Source organism: Castor canadensis, chromosome 2 (assembly GCF_047511655.1).
Source record: "Castor canadensis chromosome 2, mCasCan1.hap1v2, whole genome shotgun sequence".
NCBI lineage: Eukaryota > Metazoa > Chordata > Mammalia > Rodentia > Castoridae > Castor > Castor canadensis.
In genome coordinates, this window is record NC_133387.1 from 193,775,811 (window position 1) to 193,795,607 (window position 19,797).

A 19,797-nucleotide genomic window follows, 5' to 3' on the forward strand; every position below is an offset into this window, starting at 1 on the left:
GCTCACCATCTCTAGCAATAAAGGAAATGCAAATTAAAACCACGCTAAGATTGCACCTCACCCCTGTTAGAATAGCCATCATCAGCAACACCACCAACAACAGGTGTTGGCGAGGATGCGGGGAAAAAGGAACCCTCTTACACTGTTGGTGGGGATGTAGACTAGAACACTCAACACCTGTAGTATAGGCCCTCATAATCCTTGTCATTCTGTCATCTATATCCAACTTTGAAAGGATGCTTCCGACATGTCTAGGTTTTTTACTTCCTAGTCCTTATTGCTATTCTTATGGATATTTTAAACTAGTCATTGACTTATCAATATTAAATAATTACCTTAAAGTGAGTAGGCAAGCGCATGGATTAATTACAAATTAAGCGCAGAAAACAATGTTAGCAAAATGAAGTAAGGATGAGTCCATATCCTGCTCTCTACGGCAAGTATCTGAAGAACACATTTAGTTGGTGAGCATGTCTGGCTTCTAGTCCTGTCTGGGTCTCTATTTGTGTAACCTTAGAAAAGTTATTTCACTCCTGTGACCCTCAGCTGCCTCTTGCACTAAATGATACGAATTCTGAAGTCATTTCCAATTACAACATTGAATTCTAATACTGTCAGTGCTTTCGCATAGAATTCCTGAAGAGCTGTCATCATCATCAATATTATCTTCTCAAGTGATCTTTCCAGAGTTTCCACAAAATGGTCTACAGATACAGGAGTATACACAAGGGCTCTACAGGTTCAAGCATTTAATATGTCTCCATTTTTCCAATGTGGAAAATTGCCTTCAAAACTTCAATGAATTATAATCCCTACCCAAACTGGACAATTCCATTGTTCAATAGATACTAAAAATGAAGTTGCATTGTGTGACAAAGAAAAGGAAACTTGCTTGCTTTCCGTCTGGCGGCAACCACCAGGTAGGCAAGATGGGTGCGTACAGGTACATCCAGGCGCTGTGCAGGAAGAAACCATCGGACCTTGATGCGCTTTCTGCTGAGGGTGTGTGGCTGGCAATACCACAGCTCTCGCGCACAGCCAAGCAAGGCCAAGCAAGGTTATGTCATATACATGATTCGTGTGCGCTATGGTGGCCCCAAACGTCCAGTTCCTAAGGGTGTAATTTATGGCAAGCCTGTCCTTCATGGTGTCAATCAGCTGAAGTTTGCACGAAGCCTTCAGTCTGGTACTGAGGAGCGAGCTGGACATCACTGTGGGGCTCTGAAAGTTCTGAATTCTTACCGGGTTGGAGAAGATTCCACATACAAATAAGGATAACCTTTGAGGTTATCCTTATTTTTCCATTCCGTAAAGCTATCAGAAGAAATCCTGACACCCAGTGGATAATCAAACCAGTCCACAAGCACAGGGAGATGCATGGGCTGACATCTGCAGGCTGCAAGAGTCATGGCCTTGGAAAGGGCCACAAGTTCCACCCCACTATTGGTGGTTCCCACCGCACAGCCTGGAGAAGGCAGAACTTTCCAGCTCCACCATTATCGCTAATAAAAGTAATGTTTGTAAAATTCATACCTAATAAACAATTTAGGACAGTCATGTCTGCTTAAAGGTGTTATTTGTCTTTTAACACTAGTCTGCAGATTATTTCATGAATGCTTTGTCAAGTTATTGGAGTGCAACAATGTTTGAAGACTTAAGTGATGGTGTATCTTGTTTCTAATAAGGTAAACATTTTTATCTTTGCTTTATCTTATTAGGGAGTTATGTCAATGTTTAAAACATGCTGTGTGGTCTAATAGGTGTAAAATAAATTCTTACAAAGTTGAGAGCTAAAACTATCTCTATAGATTTGTTCAGTACTTGGGATAAAACTTACAGTTTTATTGGGATGATGCAATGCTCTGCTGGTTTAAAGTGGCTGGCTTTTAGAGTTCTGCAGGTACAAACTTAAATACTGGATTTTGCTTAGAGATTTTTAGGAGAGGAGTATACTCTAGCTAGATAACATGATTGTATGTAGAAAAGCAATTGGTACTTCTGAAAGAGAAGTTTCCAAAATGCCATGGTTTTCAGAGGAGTCAAACCTGTTGAGAGGTTTCTAAAATCTAGGTTAGCATGTATAAAATCTTGTATCTCTACAGTATGGTGGAAGTTAATAAGGGTTGAAAGCTAGTTTAATTATATTACTTCATGGGATCTAGAATCTTGAATTTGATACACAGCAGTCAGTGGTAACACTGCTGGACACTAAGCAGATAAGAATAATTTACCTTAAGGTTTGTAAGAAAGCACAAACTAAGGTGGGAAGCTGGTAAACCAGTGGCTGTTCAATTAATATGTTCCAAGTATGAGCTTAGAAACTTCAGTTTGAGCCAAGATTTTAAAATACCCATAACTGTAGTTGATGGCCATCATAAAGTCTGTAGCCACATAGGGGGAAAGGTATGTTTGGCTATATGAGAGAACATCTTTGCTCAGATGTTATCTTGGGATAACTCAGTTTATCTGCTCTCATAAAGCTACTAGGAAAGCTATCAATACAAGCTCATGTTGTCTGCAGTTAACTTTTCTCATCCATGGTCAAATCACCCTCAAACTTTTGTAGCATTCACAAAAGGCATCAATTAAGCTGGTTTTTCTTCTTCTTCTTCTTTTTTATTTATGTCATCTTCTAGTAGACTGGGCTATAGTTTCCCAAGGTAGATTTGAGTAGAGAAGAAATAAAGAAGGAATTTCCCTTACTACAAATGCTGAGGTTTCTGTCTTAATAGATGGCTTGGTTTTAAAAATCTGATGATTCCGTGAACTGATTTTTCTCTTATTTTTCTCTAGGGGCTTTAAAAGAGGCCTGCATATTTCCAAAAAACATGCATAACAGGCTTATAAAACATTGAGAACTAAATTCTTTCTACTCAAAAGAAACCATACATATTGAATGTGTGTAGAGGTTGTTCAACTAAAGGAATAAATGTCTATTAAACTAAAAAAAAGAAAGAAAGAAAGAAAGAAAAAGTAACCCAAAAGACTACAACCTAGGAAACATTTCACAAACCATTATAAATCTTCAAGCACTTCTCAAATGCCTTTCTTTCTCTCATGACTATATAAAAGAGAAGGTAATCATGAAGAAACCAAGTAGGTTGTTAAATTCCAACTGGATTTGAGCACCATGATTAAAATCAAGGACTCAGAAAACACAGGTATATAGAACAGTTTTTGTGTAAGATTTATGTGGAATCAAAATTATTTGTATGGTATCATCACAACTTTTCCCTCAATAGAGTTTCAGTTGAGAAACTTACGAGGGAATGTAGAAGAAACTATAAATAAACACTATTCTCCAAGATAGGTTGATTTTTAAGATATGCTGCTTCATCTATAATCCAAATTTCTATTTATCAAAAGTCTCTAAATTAACACAATTGTCTACTAAAACAGAAAATGATTTTACATTTACCTTCTGGTGGATGTCTGCAGCATTCATTTGCCAGTGTTCAATTGCTGAAAGTGTCTAAAGGTCAAATAAAAAGGCACATGGAAAGAAGCATTCATGATTTGTTTCAATGTGTTACATTTATTGTGCTTGCCATTCATTTAGCCCAGTGTTCTGTGTGCTTCAAATCCTAACTCTGAAAGAAGCTTTGCTGAGAAAAGAAAAATGTGATTCACATGTCTGAGAATATTAATGGTTAAAGCCTAAAGAGTCTAAGATGCCCTGACCTCAACTTTTCCAATGAAAACATCCAAATAATCATAACTTTACTACACAAGTACTATCCTGTGGCACAGTGCTGACATTTCTCAGGTCAGGACAGACTAAATAAAATACAAAATAAGGTAACTGTACATCATAAAAGAATTGTGCCAATGTTCCAAAATGTATTTTGGCATTCCATCTGCAAAGCCTAGCACAGAGTTGCTCAAGAAGTCACTATCTACCATGAGAAAAAGGTCCTCCAGATGGGATGAATGATCTCTATCCAATTTTATCAACTTGTGAGGGAGAAATGGGGAGGTCTGCTGCTATTATATAGTGGACTGACAACTGCAGAATCTCAAGAGTCTAATGGGTAAAGATGTGGTCTGTTTCTCACTTCTTTCACATTGATTATTGGGAACAATCCTTCACATACTGGTTCCTATCTTCAGCTATTCAATTGGTGCCAAGAAAGTGAATATCAATATCTACATGGAATAAAAAAGTCAGATGAACTGTAGATAACTAAGCAATCTGATGTTCTGTTTTCATAGATACTTTCCTGTGTGCCATTAGCAGAAGATTTTCTTACAAAATTCCTTTGTAATGGGATTAAAAACAAGAATATACAGGGAGCTCAAAAGCTAACCTCACAAAGAATCAACACCATATTGAAAAAATGGGCAAATAAAATGAACATACAATTCTCAAAAGTACTAATATCTAACAAGTACATGAGGAAATATTCACCATCCTTGGCTATAAAGGAAATGCAAATCAAAATTACTTTGAGATTTCACCTTACTCCTGTCAGAGTGGCTATCATCAATAATACAGACAACAACAAATGCTGGCAGGGATGTAGGAAAAAACCACCCTTATTCACCATTGGTTGGAATGTAAATTAGAGTAACCGCTATGGAAAACAGTAGGGAGGTTCCTCAAAAATTTAAAAAGAGAACTACCATAGACTCCAACAATACCACTCCTGGGCATATACTGGAAGGAATATAAAACAGGATACAATAGAATCACTTGCATACCCTTGTAGATTGCAGCACTATTCAAAATAACCAAGCTTTGGAAACTGTCCAGATGCCCTACAACTGATGAATGGGTTAAAAAAAATGTGGTACATATACACAATGGATTATTATTCAGTCATGAAGATTAAATTATGTTGTTTTGCAGGCAAATGCATGTAACTTGGAAATCAGCATGGTAAGTGAGGCAACCCAGACTCAGAAGGACAAAGGTCACATCTTTTCCCTCATATGTAGAAGTTAGACCTATAAAATAAATGTATACATAAATACATGCATGATCTTATATATGTATCTATAGAGAGAGACAAGGAGGAAAATGATGTAATAGTGGGTCTGTCTGAGGGAACTATGGGGGAGGCAGAAGTGAAAAAGAGAGTGAATTATATTGAAACACAATGCATCTGTGTATGAAGATAGTATAACATAATGCACTGTAAGCTGTTGGAAACAGGGTGATAGAGAAAGAGTAAGTATTAAGTTAATCTGATTAAAGCACAATATATACATGTGTGAAATACCAAAGTAAATCCCACCTTGAACAATCAATACTCTTAAATAAATGAATGACAGTAAGGTAAAACAGGTCTTGTTCAGGGCTGGGTACCAGTGAGAGGGAGGAGGATTTAGGGAGAGGATGAAAAAGGGTGAATATATTGGATGTATTTTGTACTCATGTATGAAAATAGATCAATGAAACTTGTTGAAATTGCCCTAAGAAGGGGAGGCAGGGGGGATGCAAGAGAACAGTGCATCTTACATTATAAGCACATTTGTAAATGTCACAATGAATCCCCCTGTACAACCATTATATGCTAACAAACAAAAATAAACTAAAAAAAGAACCAAACAAATTCCTTTGTGAAGTCAGTCTAGCTGTGCTCATGAATTCTTTCTCAATAAAGATCAAATGTAAGTTACCATATGTGTATTTTAAGATTCTATTTCAGGTGAGGTGTTGTGCTACCAAGTAAGACAGACATGCTTCCTGCTTTCCTGAAGCATGTAGACTAGTGATTATGAAAAGGAAATTTTAGGATAAGAGGTTCAAGGGTGCACCACCTTTGAACCCAGAAGGACATGTGACACGTTTCTTTAGGCACAAAATAAATTATGATTGCAGTGTTCCTTTTGTAAAGGTACTGTGGCCTCACAATAAAATCCTCTTTCTTGGCAAAGGACAAAGAGGATATATTTTCAGTAGTGAAAAATCTTTTCATAATCCTTAAATAAAGCAAACAAAGGAAAGGGCAAGAAAAATTTTTAACAAAGGAGAAAGAACAATAATGTACATTTTATTTAATCAAGAATGCAGCATATTTGTCATGTAAGTGGAACTAATAAGAATCTATCTAAATGACTTTTCTTAAAAGCAAATAGGTATTTTTTCCTTCTTTGCATGATGAATCCCTGCCTTCCTAGTGGAAAGACAGCAAAAAGAAGGAGGAGATTGGTAGCACACATCACTGTGGAAAAGATGAATATATTTTTCAGCTCAAAGCAATTTTGGCTTCAGAGAATGCTGAAAATACCAGTGACATCTTAATGTGCTCAGTCAAACAGAATCAGGTAATATGAGTTGCTGGATTTTCCTGCCTCCTAAAATTCTCTCTGTGGCCCCTTACACACTCACCAAGCATTTCTCTTTATTAATTATTTATCTGCAATAATGTATTCGTCTTCTTACAAATTTAATTTATCCTTAAGCCAAAAGATAGTCAGAATATATCTCCTCTAGTAAGTATCATTTTAAAACACTATGAATGAATATATTTTGTGCTTTAACTAGATTAGAACATAGGAAAATAATTTATAATTTTATAATTCACTTATTTTTTTCCTCTGGAAACCATTTATTTTCAAGAAATTTTGAAAAGTCTGTCTTTCTTATTTGAAAAAATAAATATCATAATAAAATGTTATTTGTCATTCATATACTGCAGCCCAAGAAACTGAAAATTGAAAGAATCATATCACTGGTTCTCAAAATTACAGGGTAAAAGAAACTTGTATAATACCTCTAGAGAAATACTCACCCAATGCTAAATTACTTTGTTTGCTACTGTTGATTTAAGAATTACTAAAGGAAAAATAACTTCAAAAGTTGTTTATCTTGTTTACTTACTGAATTCACATATAACTAATAAAAGAGCCTTCTTAAACACGGATAGCCTTATAAAACTTGTGGTCCTATGAATTCTACTAGCCAAATTTATAATTTTAAATACTTTAAAAATTATCATTTACAATAGTTAAAATATTTTTGCACTGAATTCCAGTGCACACGAATACATAGGGGTTTGCTTAAGGAAGTGAACTCTATTTTCTGGCAAGCATCTAGATAAGTAATCATATATAACATTTTTAGTGCTGAGATCATTGTTCTATTATATTTTACACACTTTTCTCAAGTAGCCTTACAAAATCCCCAAGAGGTACATACTGTTATTATCCCCTTTGCAGATGAGGAAAATGATGGTTGGAGAAATTGGTTATGTTGGCCACAGTTCACAAATGATGGCTCAGGACTCCAGATGTCTCTGTCTGCAGAGCCCTGCTCTCAATCCATTCCTAGGCTGTCCTAGCAATCAGTTTAAATCAAATTCTCTGCCTCCAAAAATCCTCTACAAGTCATTTCTCTATATTTTGTGCAGAATGGAAGGCTGTTATTGCTGTTGTTATTATGCATAAAAGAAAACGAGCAGAGCTGGGCGCCTGAGGCTCGTGTCAGTAATCTTAACTACTTGGGAGGCTGAAATTGGATGGAACATAGTTGGAGGCCAACATGGAAAACATTGTGCAAGGCCCTATCTCAGTCAATAGTTGGATGCTGGGGTGCATGCCTGTCATTCTGGCTACTATGAAAAGTGCAAAATAGGAGGATCAATCCAGGCCAGCCTGGAGAAAAAAGTGAGACCTTATCTCCAAAATAACATAACAAAAAAGGCAGGAGATATGACTGGAGTGGTATAGTGCCCACTTAGCAAGAACTAGTCCTTGAGTTCAAAGCCAGCACCATCAAGAACAAACAGACTAACAACAAAAGGAAGGAGGGAAGGAAGGAAGGAAGGAAGGAAGGAAGGAAGGAAATTAATAGAGCTAAATGATAGAAAAGAAATATGTATGTCTGTCTAGCCAAAAGATAGTTTTAACTTGAAATTCCTACATTTTTTCTTTCCTCCATTAACTTCCCTGAGTTCTCTAATTTCTACTCAAACAAAAACTTACAAAAAAACCTCTGCTGTGGATTGAATGGTGTCCCCTAATTGGATATGTTAAAGTCTTAATCCCCATTACATGTGAACGCAGTGAATACAACCTTATTTGGAAATAGGGTCTTTGATGATGTAATCAGATAAAGACAGGTCATTATGTATGGAATAGTCCAATCTGAACGGTTTCCCTATAAAAAGAGGAAAACTTGAGCAGAGGCCCACAGAGAATCCTGCTTAAAGACACAGAAACAGAAAAGACAGCCATGTGAAGATAGAGGCAGAGATTAAAATTATGCCATAACAAGCCAAGGAACATTCGAAGCCACCAGAAACTGCAAAAGACAAATAAGAATCCTCCCCAAGAGAATTTAGAAAATATGTCCCCTCCCACTCCTCCCAAATTTTATTTAGGATTTCTAACCTCCAAAACTGTGAATTTTTTTATAAGTAATCACCAAGTGTGTGGTAGTTCGTGAGAGTCCTAGGGAACTAATACAGCATAACACAAACTCTGGGGGAGGACATGATGAGAAGGCTGTATGCATGGCACCCTCCTTCTCCTGTAAGTGATGAGCTTCACTTTTTTTCTTTTGGTGGTACTGGGGTTTGAACTCAAGGCTTCATGTAAGCTAAGCAGAGGCTCTACCACTTGAGCCATGCCTCACTTTTTACTGGTTACTTTAGCTCAGCATTGTATTGAGGTGGACGTCATACCCAGCTATCACAGTTACAGAGCAGAAATTATATTATATACTTATTGTATATAACCCCTATTCACTTGAAGAAAAAATTATTTATATTGAGGAACTTTTTCTTTTTTGGTGGTACGGGGCCTTGCACTAGCTAGGAAGGCACTCTATCCCTTGAGCCATGCTTGGAAGAAACTTACTAAAGAGATTTTTACATATCACCTTGTGTCTGTCTAAGGTGACATGTAAGGTGACCCTGACGACTTACCCATAAAGAAACAAGAAAAATAGAAAAAGGGAATGAATGTTTGTAAAATAGTGATGTCATCACTCCCTGATCTGCAGCTATAACATTTTCAGCAATAATAACATCCCTGGTTCAGCAATGTGAACTTGTACCCTACCAAAATACTGCGTTATCCTTTTGGGAAGCATTGAATTTCATCAAATTACTATGATCCAAACACAAACTCTCCAAAAACTCCTCTACCATTGAGATTCATCTGCCAGAGGCATAACTAAAGTTAGCGTTAATCTTTCAGATATTCACACCACCAGCCTCAGTAACTGATGTAAATTCTCCACTTGCTGCAGCACTCAAAGAGGAGAAGAGAGTTTGGGTTTGACAGTAGAGAGTATTTATGTATGATCATTTACCTTGTTGATTACTTACATTTTATACTTTTTGTGCTTTGCATGCACTATCTCACTTAGTTCCATAGGACAATATTATCATGTCAACTTTGCAAATGGGGAAACTGAGACACAAAAGAGATAAGTGCCTCACCCGAGGTACCGGCATTTGTTAATGTGAGATTAAGGAGTAGATATCAGGAGTTCTGAACCCATCATAGTCTATTCTTCTACTATTGAGTTTCATGTACGTGTTCATTCCCTTTCATTCCTTTAGAGATACGTTTTCATGGATACCACATATTCTAAAACATTTCATTTTATTGAGGAAAAGTCAACTTTTAACCTTCTGAGCTTGATCTTTTCCTCATTGCCCTTGCATCAGAATACAGTGGTAAAGAAGACAGAGTTACTTAAATCTCCATTCTGTCACTCTCCAGCTGAATGGACTGTAGCAAGTCATTGGGTCTCTTGAAGATGAGAACATCTGGGAAGAGCAAAGGTATGGTGTATATGTCAAGTTGTGATATCATGAGCATCAGTGAGAAAGACCCATTGTTGTCCTTAAATCTGCATTGTAAAATCTTACTCTGCAACCAGCCTCCGAGACACAAGAGAGGAGACCAAGACTCACCCACAGAGGTGACATCCTTGGCCAAGCTCACTGTGACCTGGTGGAGAACCCATCAGGATGCTAGTCCAGTGCTTGTTCTTTTTCCATGAAACCGCAAGCCTCTTTAAAGTAATCAATCAAATAAGTATGCTACACATTTTTAAAAGTTTTTTTATGAACGTTAATGCCACATAAAATCACCTCTGCTTTGCCTCTGGTAACCTGAATTCTCTCTGTAAACATGATTCACTTTAAAATAATTTTACACTTTTAATTTTGACCTTTAGAATGCCATTCCATGCTTGAAGCATTTTCTTTGAAGAAGAATTGTAAAAAATGACATTTTATTGAATTTGGGGCTTCCTTTAATGAATATTCATGAGTTTTAGAAGAACTGTGTCTTTTCCTGGTAAGGTATATCAGATGAGCAAAAATGTGTGACATAAAATAATCTACATAGATGTTCTCCTTTAAAAGTCTGCAAGTTTCTTGCATTAAGCAATGCACAGTGTAAGTACAGAACTGGCCTTTGAATTTCTGAAATGTATATACACAGTATTCAACAGTTTTGAGACTACCAATATTAGTGTTAATGTTACTCTTAAGAATGCTGAATAGTCTAGAGATTCTTAGGGAAGGTTTAGGGATGAGGACATAGTCCTTTGGGTGATTCCAAGCTGACACCTGGGGTTCCCTGTACTCAGTTACTCCTAAGTGGTGTATTCTCAAGATGGAGTGGTAAAAGCCTGGCCCAGCTGCAGAGGGGCTCTTCCAAACTTAAATCATAACCTTCTCCACTAGCTATTCAAAGAACAACAGCACCTCTTTCTGAAAGCATTGATATGTTAGTCTCTAGGAATGTTCTGTACACCACTGAATGGTCCAAGCATGATGGAAGCTAAACTCTTCTATAATCTTTTTGTTGTCCATCCATTTGACATAAACAATTTCCCAAGAGTAGTTTATATACATTATGCATGCAAAGTGTCTCAGAAAGATTAGTAATATTTTGACTAAAGACAGTCTCCTTTAGAGCTTTATAGTGACAACTGGTAATGAGAAGATGAAAAGATCTGGAGGAACAGAAGGGGGAAGAGCTCCCAAAAATCTGCATATTGAAAAAAATTGAGAATTATTAAGAATGAAGGAAATGACCAGAATTAAATAATCAGAGTCATGATTCTTTTAAATGCTTTTGTTTGGAATTGGTACTGACTCACTCAAAGATATTTACTGAAAAACTGCTATATCTACAGAACTGTGTTGGGGACTGCAATGGCTCAATCATGTACTTTCTCCCAGTGAGCCTGCAGGCTGGAAGAGTGGACATGATGAATTCATACACATAAAATTGGGATAATGCTGCTAAGAACCCAAGGAGATGATCTTTAAACTTAAAAAAAGAGGTCAGATTTTAACCTGTGGCTAATGAAGGAAAAAGCAACAAGAGATATGCGAAAAAACTCACTGATGTATGAAAACTAATAGTGTTCATTTAGCTAAATAGTATACCTAACGGGGATCAGAAGAAAATGGGTTAAAAGGAATTGGGGACAGACCAGGACCTCAATGTCAGTTTGGTTTTATTTGGAGGTCAGCGATGAGGTGTTACAGTTATTTAATCCAGGCAGTAATGTAATCAGAGGAGTGTACAGAATAATTTTCCAAAGATGTATAAAAAATCATAATAAGTACATGAGATTAACAGAAGTGAAACTATTAGAGCATCATTAGTCTAGTGCAATAAAGGTGGTAATAAAAAGATCAAGCTGGCAGAGTGGCTCAAGCAGTAGAGTGCCTGCCTGCCTGCTTAGCAAGCTTGAGGTCCTGAGTTCAAACCCCAGCACCACAAAAAAAAATTGGAGAAAAAAAATCAAAGAATGGGCCAAAGTGTACTATGATATAAGGGCCTGTAAACCAATGACATCTGTGGGATAGAGGTGATCAGGATGGACAAAAGAAGACAGAAGTGTCAAGGATGCTCCTTCTATTTTATGTCTGGGTAAGTTCAAGGATGATAAGACCACTAACAGAAAGGTGCAAGTCAGGTGCAAGTTTAGCAGGAAAGTGTTGGATTCCATAGGTTGAATGTGATGATTTATAGGAAATCTAGGTGAAGACATTGAAAGCAGTTATAAATATGGACTTGGAAGTTAACCACATAACGATGATAGAAGAATTACTAAGAAGGGATTATGTTGCCGGGGAAGAGACTCAAAGGAAAAGCAGAGGAGATACTGTAGACAGGTCAGTGTATCGATTTCCTAGGGCTGCCATTACTTATTACCACATACTGGATGGCTTAAAACAACAGAAATTTATTCTCTCACAATTCTGGAAACTAGAAGTCTGAAATCAAGGTATCACGAGGACCATGCTTTCTCTAAAACCTTGAGGGAAGGTCCATCCTTCCTTAAGAGACAAAAATTGTATTATTGCACTTACATGTGGAATCTAAAATAATTGAACTCATAGAAGAAAAGAATAGGATGGTGGTTGCCAGGAGCTGGTGCATAGGGGCAATGCCTGATAAATTTAGAAATCTTGCTAATAAGATAATAAAGGTTGGCAGAGCGGCTCAAGTATTAGAGCACTTGCCTAGCAAGCATGAGGCCCTGTGTTCAAACCCCAGTACCACCAAAAAAAATCCGTGAAGCATAACAATGATTATAGAATATTTGACACACCAGATGTATATGGAAACTTGTATCCCAAATGGAAGATATATGTTCACTTCACACATAGAAAATTTATATTTTTCAAATGTTTATGCTTAACTACAAAAGAAATTCTCAAGAAATACTAAGGAATGCATATCATGAAATCATGTTGTTTGGCCGAAGCATAGTGAAATTAGAGATAAAAACAAAAAGATAACTTCCAAATACAAATTCTAAGCACCTGTTTCAAAACACTTTATATTAAAGAAATCAGAGTGGACACTGACCTTCAGAATTAGATGACAGTGGCAATACTGAACATACAAATGTGTGGAATGTACTTACAGTAGTAAAGGAACATATTACCTTAAATATTAGAATACAAGAATGACTGGAAAGCAGGTAGCTAAGTCAGAGTGAATGACAAAATAAATCAAAGTTGAAGCTAAAAAATATAAAAACAGACAAGCATTCTAATTTCCTGTCTTCCCATCTCCTAGGGGTACTGAAATATCATGAATAAGAGCAGTCTAACACCAAACACTAAACCCCTGGGAGTTCTTTTCAGGAACACAGGATCTTTTTTTAAGATAGTTATCTCACTACCCTTTCCTGGACCTCAAACTCAAGACCCTCCACTTCCTGAATAGCTGTGATTGCAGATGTGTATTACTCCTCAGGACCGGGAATACAGAATTTCTAAAGTGACCTATTTCAGTGGAATTTTGGAGGAGAAATTGCAGGCATTTGAACTAAACAGCATATTTAAATGCTCTACTATCAGGATGGTATTACATATTGGTTTTCCTTAAATAGCCAATTATAACTATACTTTCAAAATATAAAACTACTTAGAGAGAGAAAGGTAAATTAAAATAATCTTTCAGACTACATCTACAATGTAAATAAAAGGAAGAAAATGAGTTTTATATTGGATTTTTTACACTTTTTAGAACTTGTGAGGAATTATCAGAAATTCACAACTCCTCTCTATTTTCTGTCCTAGATAAGTGAAAAAAGACAGAGATACAAGACTTTCTATCTTCAAAACACAACATCCCTTAAGACAGGCATCCTTGTTAATGGAGGTCATGATTTCCAGAAGGCAATGGGGAAGAAAAGTAAGGACTAGGTTCCAACTCCCTTGTAAACAGTTTAACATCACAATACAATTGCAAAACCAGAGAGAACCTAGCACACACTGGAGCTTAGCCAAACAAAACAGACACTAAGCAGATGAAATAGCATCACAACATCTATTTGCTAAAGGTGATACATTTCAATCTGAAAAATAAATTTGATCTTCACTTAAACCTCTCCATTCTTACTTATGTATTATCCAAATGCATTCTGTCCCATAAGATGCCTTATTGCTTTACTTTGAAAACCAATTAATTTATGATATTTCAATTATCTATTATGATCCCACTCCTCCCTCCACTAGACTCACTGTAGACCTAATTTGTACCTCAGATTTTACTTCTCGTGCCTCTGCTCCCACCTAGGACAAGAGTGACAAGAGAGAAGAGTATTAAGTACCACAGTACTATCCCTGTGCACAGCCCATGACAACTGCAGGCACTCGAGTTTGCTGAAAAGGAAGAAAAGGAAGGCAAAAAGGAAAGAGAAACAAGAAGTAGTAAGTTAGGAAAAAGAGGACCTTTATGACTAGAGGCAAGCAGCCTGGCAGAATCAAAACAAAATAACTTCTAGTCCTACATTGTGGTATAAGTCAGAGAAACAAATGCAGAAGGTAAAAATAATAATTCTAAAATCCTAGCATATGGATCATTTGGGGTTTTTATTTCTTTGGTTATTTAGTATAGGAGCAAACAACAGGATTCATTACAAATGTCCCTACCAAGAATTATGCTTAGGATGTGGGAGAAGGATTTCCTGCAGCACAGATAATAGAGAATCAACATTCACATGGGATAAATTTCCCCTCTGAAAATAGCCCCCCAAAGGGCTTGACTTCAGACAAGTGGGGAATGTTATTTATAATGCTATTTGTTGATATCCTCAGATAACTATGATAATGAGAAAGAATGAATGTCCTTTAAGGTGAAAAAGAACTCACTAAGATGTCAAGGATTCGTGGGACATTAAAGAGGACAGAAAGTTGTAGTGTTCACGTGCACAAAGGAGAACAGTCTGCTCTAGTCTCTTTCAAGGGCCCTTTGGGCTTGGAAGGAAATAAACCTGTGGGATAGGTAGAAACCTTATTCCTATCTTAAAACTGGCCCAAAATGACAAGTGAACTGAGGTGAATGACATTTACTCAACAGCACTTTATAATGGATACTGGATATTTATGACCATACAACTGTGCAGAAGTGCACGGCCCTACCTATCCTGAATGCCTGGTGCTAAACAACAAGTCTTGACTCAGAAAATATTTGCCCTATGAAGTGACCGAGAACTCCCTGCTCAAAATGAGCTTCATGAAGAATTATTTACTAAACCTAAATGGCCAGTGTATGACACCAGGTCTTCACCGGCCTTTGCATTATCCTAGTTATAATCTCATGAATTTTTACCATGTTTTCTTTTTTGTACTTAAAGGCAGCAATATTTATAGCATAAAACACATTATTTCCCTGTCACTTTACAGTGATAGTGTGGAATATGGATTGCTGGAACTATAGAGAAACATTTATCAGATTAAAAAGATGTCAGATGACAAAAATAAGAAAGAAAACCTTGCATTAGACATTTTCCATTTGTAAGTGTGCGACCTTGCTCAAAATGGTAGAGGTTAAAAATGCCAGAGGAAGGATCTGAATCCAAGTCTATCTGGTAGTAAAAACACTTCTCAATATGCACTGCATATTCTTTTAATCTGAAAGGAAGCTTAGTTCACAAAGTTTAGTTCCTTAATCAGAGCAGAGCTGAGTGCCTGCTATGTGCCAGTCATTATGCTTTAGAGGATACAGAGACTAGGATTCAGGGAACTTAAGTCTTACCAATGGGGTTCTTGCTTTCATTCTTTGTGTTGTTTGTATGTTTCATAATACTCTGTGTTAATTATCTATATTTACTCCACAGTAAAGAAATTGATTCAAGCATTTGTCTTATGATAGACTGTCTTTAGGGCAACACAATGCTTCCTATTTCATTAGTTTGAAGAGAGGAAGTCTGTATATAAATGGTGCTTCCAATCTTACTATATACTATATGGAATTGGATATGGTTTGTGGATGTATATGGATGGAATGATTTTTGGTGACAACCACCAGAAGCAGACAAGTGTGCTTCCTCCTGGAATAGTTCCTATTGGATTGCTACTTGATTTCTTCTGAACACCTCTCCCTTTAGGAAGCTGATTAATGTCGAAAGTCTAAGCAGTATAACAATGAATCAAAATCACTTGTCGAACCTTTAGCTGGAAGACACAAAACAAGTATTAAGCCAGCTCTAGGTGATAGGGAATTTCATGTTCCCATGGCCCCTGTCATGGACGACCAAGGTTAGTGATCTAGGAAGAATGAGGGATAGAAAGAACATAAGAGACTGGCAGGACACAAAGACAACAAAAATTGTTTGTTGGGCTACTGGAAGATAAGGCTAGTGAGAATAGGTGTTAGATCAAGAAAGGTAGAGAGTGAGTAACACTGTTGAAAAAATTAGACATTATTAATTTGAAGAAAAGGAATATCACCAAGCCATAGCTAGGTATCTTGGGAGAGAGTAATTGTATTGTTTCCCTCTCCTGGCCAGGAATGAACCTGGGTTTGCATATGCATCAGAACTGCTCACCTTCTCAAGTATTTGAAAACCTGTATTTCCTGCTTTTCACCTTATTTATGCTAATGTGACCTTATATAATTATTACAATTATTTTTGTGGATCAGGGCCTTTCTCTTTTGACATGCCATTTAGTTTGCTTGTTAAATTGTAAATAAACATTTTGTTTAAAGTGTTCAAACTATACCAATATATACTAAAATAGGTATAACAAATGGGATTTTGTAAAATGGTTTCAATGTATTTATATCCATACCTCTCCATATGAGACATTTCTTAGAAATACTATGTTTGAGATAAAAAAATAGATACATTTTGGCAAATGGTAGTGATGTTATAATGAAGTAAATGGTGAATCTAGAAAATTGAGGTGACCTTAGGCAAGCACCTTAACTTTAATGGGTTTGTTTTCTTGACCATAAAATGGAAACAGAACTAATACACCCTTACCTCTCAATAAGTATATGAGTATAAGAGGTTTATCTTAACAATATATTCATATTGTATTTGCCTCCATTTTCTTACAAAATCTCCTAAAATCTTATGCAGCTACTTCTGGAACTCCTTGGATGTCTTAATTTTCTATAACTGTATCAAAGTACCTGAGATAATCAATTTAAAAAGACGAAAGGTTTATATTGGCTCATGGTTTTGGAGTTTCCAATCCACAGTCAGTTGACCCCTTTGTTTTTGGGCCTGTGATTATGCAGTACATTATGGTGGGGTGGACAAGGTAGAAAACATTTTCACCTCCTGGCAGCTAAGCAGCAATGAGAGAGAGAGGAAGAAATCACCATTTTACAATCCTCTTTAGGGCGTGTCTCCAAGAACCTAAAACCTCCCACCTCTTAAAGTTTCTACCACTTTCTAATAGTGCCTTGCTGAGGAATAAGTCTTTAACATGGGGTCTTGGTAGTGCTGGAAGGGAGATATTTGAGGTTCAAACTATAGTATTGGGTGTATCTCAAATAAGACCAAGACTAAGTCAGTCTGTCAGCTACGGTACACTAAATGATATCCTGCTTTGCCATCCTTCCCTTATTTGCTGCCCATAATGAAATGCTAGTGGTCATTGCACAGTTTCTCCTTCTTAACATTTCAGATAGCCACCTCTCAAACTGCCAGAGAACGCAGAGTATCAAGCTACCAGCATACAAGTCTTTGGAGTCAGGCAGTCCAGACATCAGTTTCTCAGGACATTTTAAGTGAGATTATGAAGAATGTTGTCTTAGTCCATCGTGGCTGCTAAAAAAACCCCATAATCTGAGTAGCCCGCAAACAGTAAATTTATTTCTCATGGTTTAAGGCTGAGAAGTTCTAAATCAAAATACTGGCAAATGCAGAGTCTGCTGAAGTTCATATGGGGTCCATTTCCTGGTTCATATGTGGTACCTTCTTCCTGGGTCCTCACATGGTGGAAGGGTTAGCTAACTTTCTAAGGCCCCTTTAAAAAGTACTCATTTAATTCAGGGAGTCTCCACCCTCATGACCTAATAACTCCTAAAAGCTCCATCTCCTAATATTATCATATTGGTGGTTTGGAATTTGAGAAAGTAGTTTGGGGGAGGGGGCACACACATTGAAACTATAGCAAATGCCTTTCTACTCAACTGTTAATACTCTAAACACTGTAATGAGATTACATGTCTTACAGGTTTAAAAATGAGTCACACCTTCTGCTTCTGCCATGATCCTTTTCCTTCACAGAGCTCAGACATCCCTCTTGGGGCTGGTTGACCAGAAGTTGCCACAAACCCTCTGCTGCTTTCTTTTGAACCTAGAAGTATACTGGATGCCATATTTCTTAATTTTCCTTAATCACAGTAAATTCTCTTCCAGCCCACCACTATTCAAAGCTATCAAAAAAAAAAAAAAATGAGTCAGTCATTTTGTGGCTATGTTTCCTTTTAATTTCATACAAACCCAGAGGCTTCAACACTTTAGGGAAAGCCCTAGTTTTCGGTACAGGGTTATAATTCAATCTGTCTTGTTCTTATCCCTAGAGCTAGCAGTAGCTCCATTCTTACTAAGGCAGCCTCAGCCTTAAAAAGTTTCTTTGACATTTCCAATTCAACAGGGTTTTATACCTAAATCTCTGAAGCCTCCCTTAGAGATGAGTAGGACATAGGTCTTAGACAATTAAAAAGACTGTTACTGTGTGGTCTTTTCAGCCTTAGGGAGTGCCATAATCATTCTTTCAACTTCTGTGTCTTCCTTTTTACTTCAACTCTCCATTCAGCTTTCTTTTTCCCTTTCCCTTTCTGCTTGCCCTTGGAAATAACATATAACTACCTCCTTCCTCTATCAAGTGATCTATGTTCACCTATTTGAAGGGTCCAGACCAGAAGTCACAGAATCAGTCAGTTGGTTAATGCCCACATAGCTGTCTGATACACAAATTTTTAATTTATAAAACTGATGCCATTATTAAATATTATATCTTACAGTTAAAATTCTTTGTGAGTTCTATTAATAAACCAAAAACCCTGACAAGTTGAGTCCTACATGTTAAGAGTGGGCAGTAACCGAGCGGCACTTTAGATAGGACACACATCTTCCAGTGCTCCTCAATCCTCTTCACACCTGTTGTGTTACATCTAGCCAGCTCTTTGCTCCTTTACATTGCCTGGTTGGCTACAATAGTCAGTACTACAGTAGTAGTCACTAGCATTTGCAGCCCCCAGCCTGGACCTCACCAATAAAGTACTATACGGCAAGATTTTCCTCCTGATGTCACTGCAGCTTTCAGCTATGAAACATAAAGTAACTTTGAATTCTTTCTGTGTTCTAAATGTTTGTGTCCTTCCAAGATTCATATGTTTAAAACTAACCCAATTGATGGTGTTAAGTGGTGGGGCTTTTGGAAGCTCTCCACGCATGAATGGGATAAGTGCCTTCACAAAAGAAATGCCAAATGCTAGCTTGCTCCTTGTTGATGTGAGGACACAACAAGAAGCCACCACCCATGAACGAGAAAACCAGACCTCACCTGCCACCAGATCTTCGACTTCCCAGACTGCAGAACTATAGGAAATAATTTGCTGCTGTTTATAATATGCCCAGTTTATAATATTTTTTGTAGTATCCTGAACAGACTAAGAATGTTCCTCTGGAGCAGAGTACACAGAAATCTTTAATATGGGCCCCGGCTGTTTAACTTTCTAGGAAACAGGAAATTACCTTTTTATTCTTTGATGAGCCCAAAGTATCCTATTTTTTATAACAAATTACTAATTATGACTCTACTGTCTCTGTGCTTTTTGCATTTCTCTAATATACAGTATCATGTCTTCCTCTGATACGAATGCACCCTCCTGCAACATGCGTCATTTCCTTGCATGTGACCTGACACAAGCAAAACTCATGACTCCCCCTCAGCCATCAACCTTACCTATACCAGCCATTTCCCTGAAGTTTTCGCTCAGCTCCAGCAATAATAATAACAAGGCTCACTGCTTAAAGATACTGTGAGAATTAAATGAAATCATATGTTTGGGTTCTGCCTTTGCCATTGCTTAACCTCCCCATTGCCGATCCCA

At 37.1% G+C, this 19,797-nt stretch overlaps 1 pseudogene; it reads left to right on the forward strand.

Moving 5' to 3' along the window:
- The first annotated feature begins 929 nt into the window (after nucleotides 1-929).
- LOC109683670 (large ribosomal subunit protein eL15-like) lies at nucleotides 930-1,506 on the forward strand (annotated as a pseudogene).
- The last annotated feature ends 18,291 nt before the right edge of the window (nucleotides 1,507-19,797 follow it).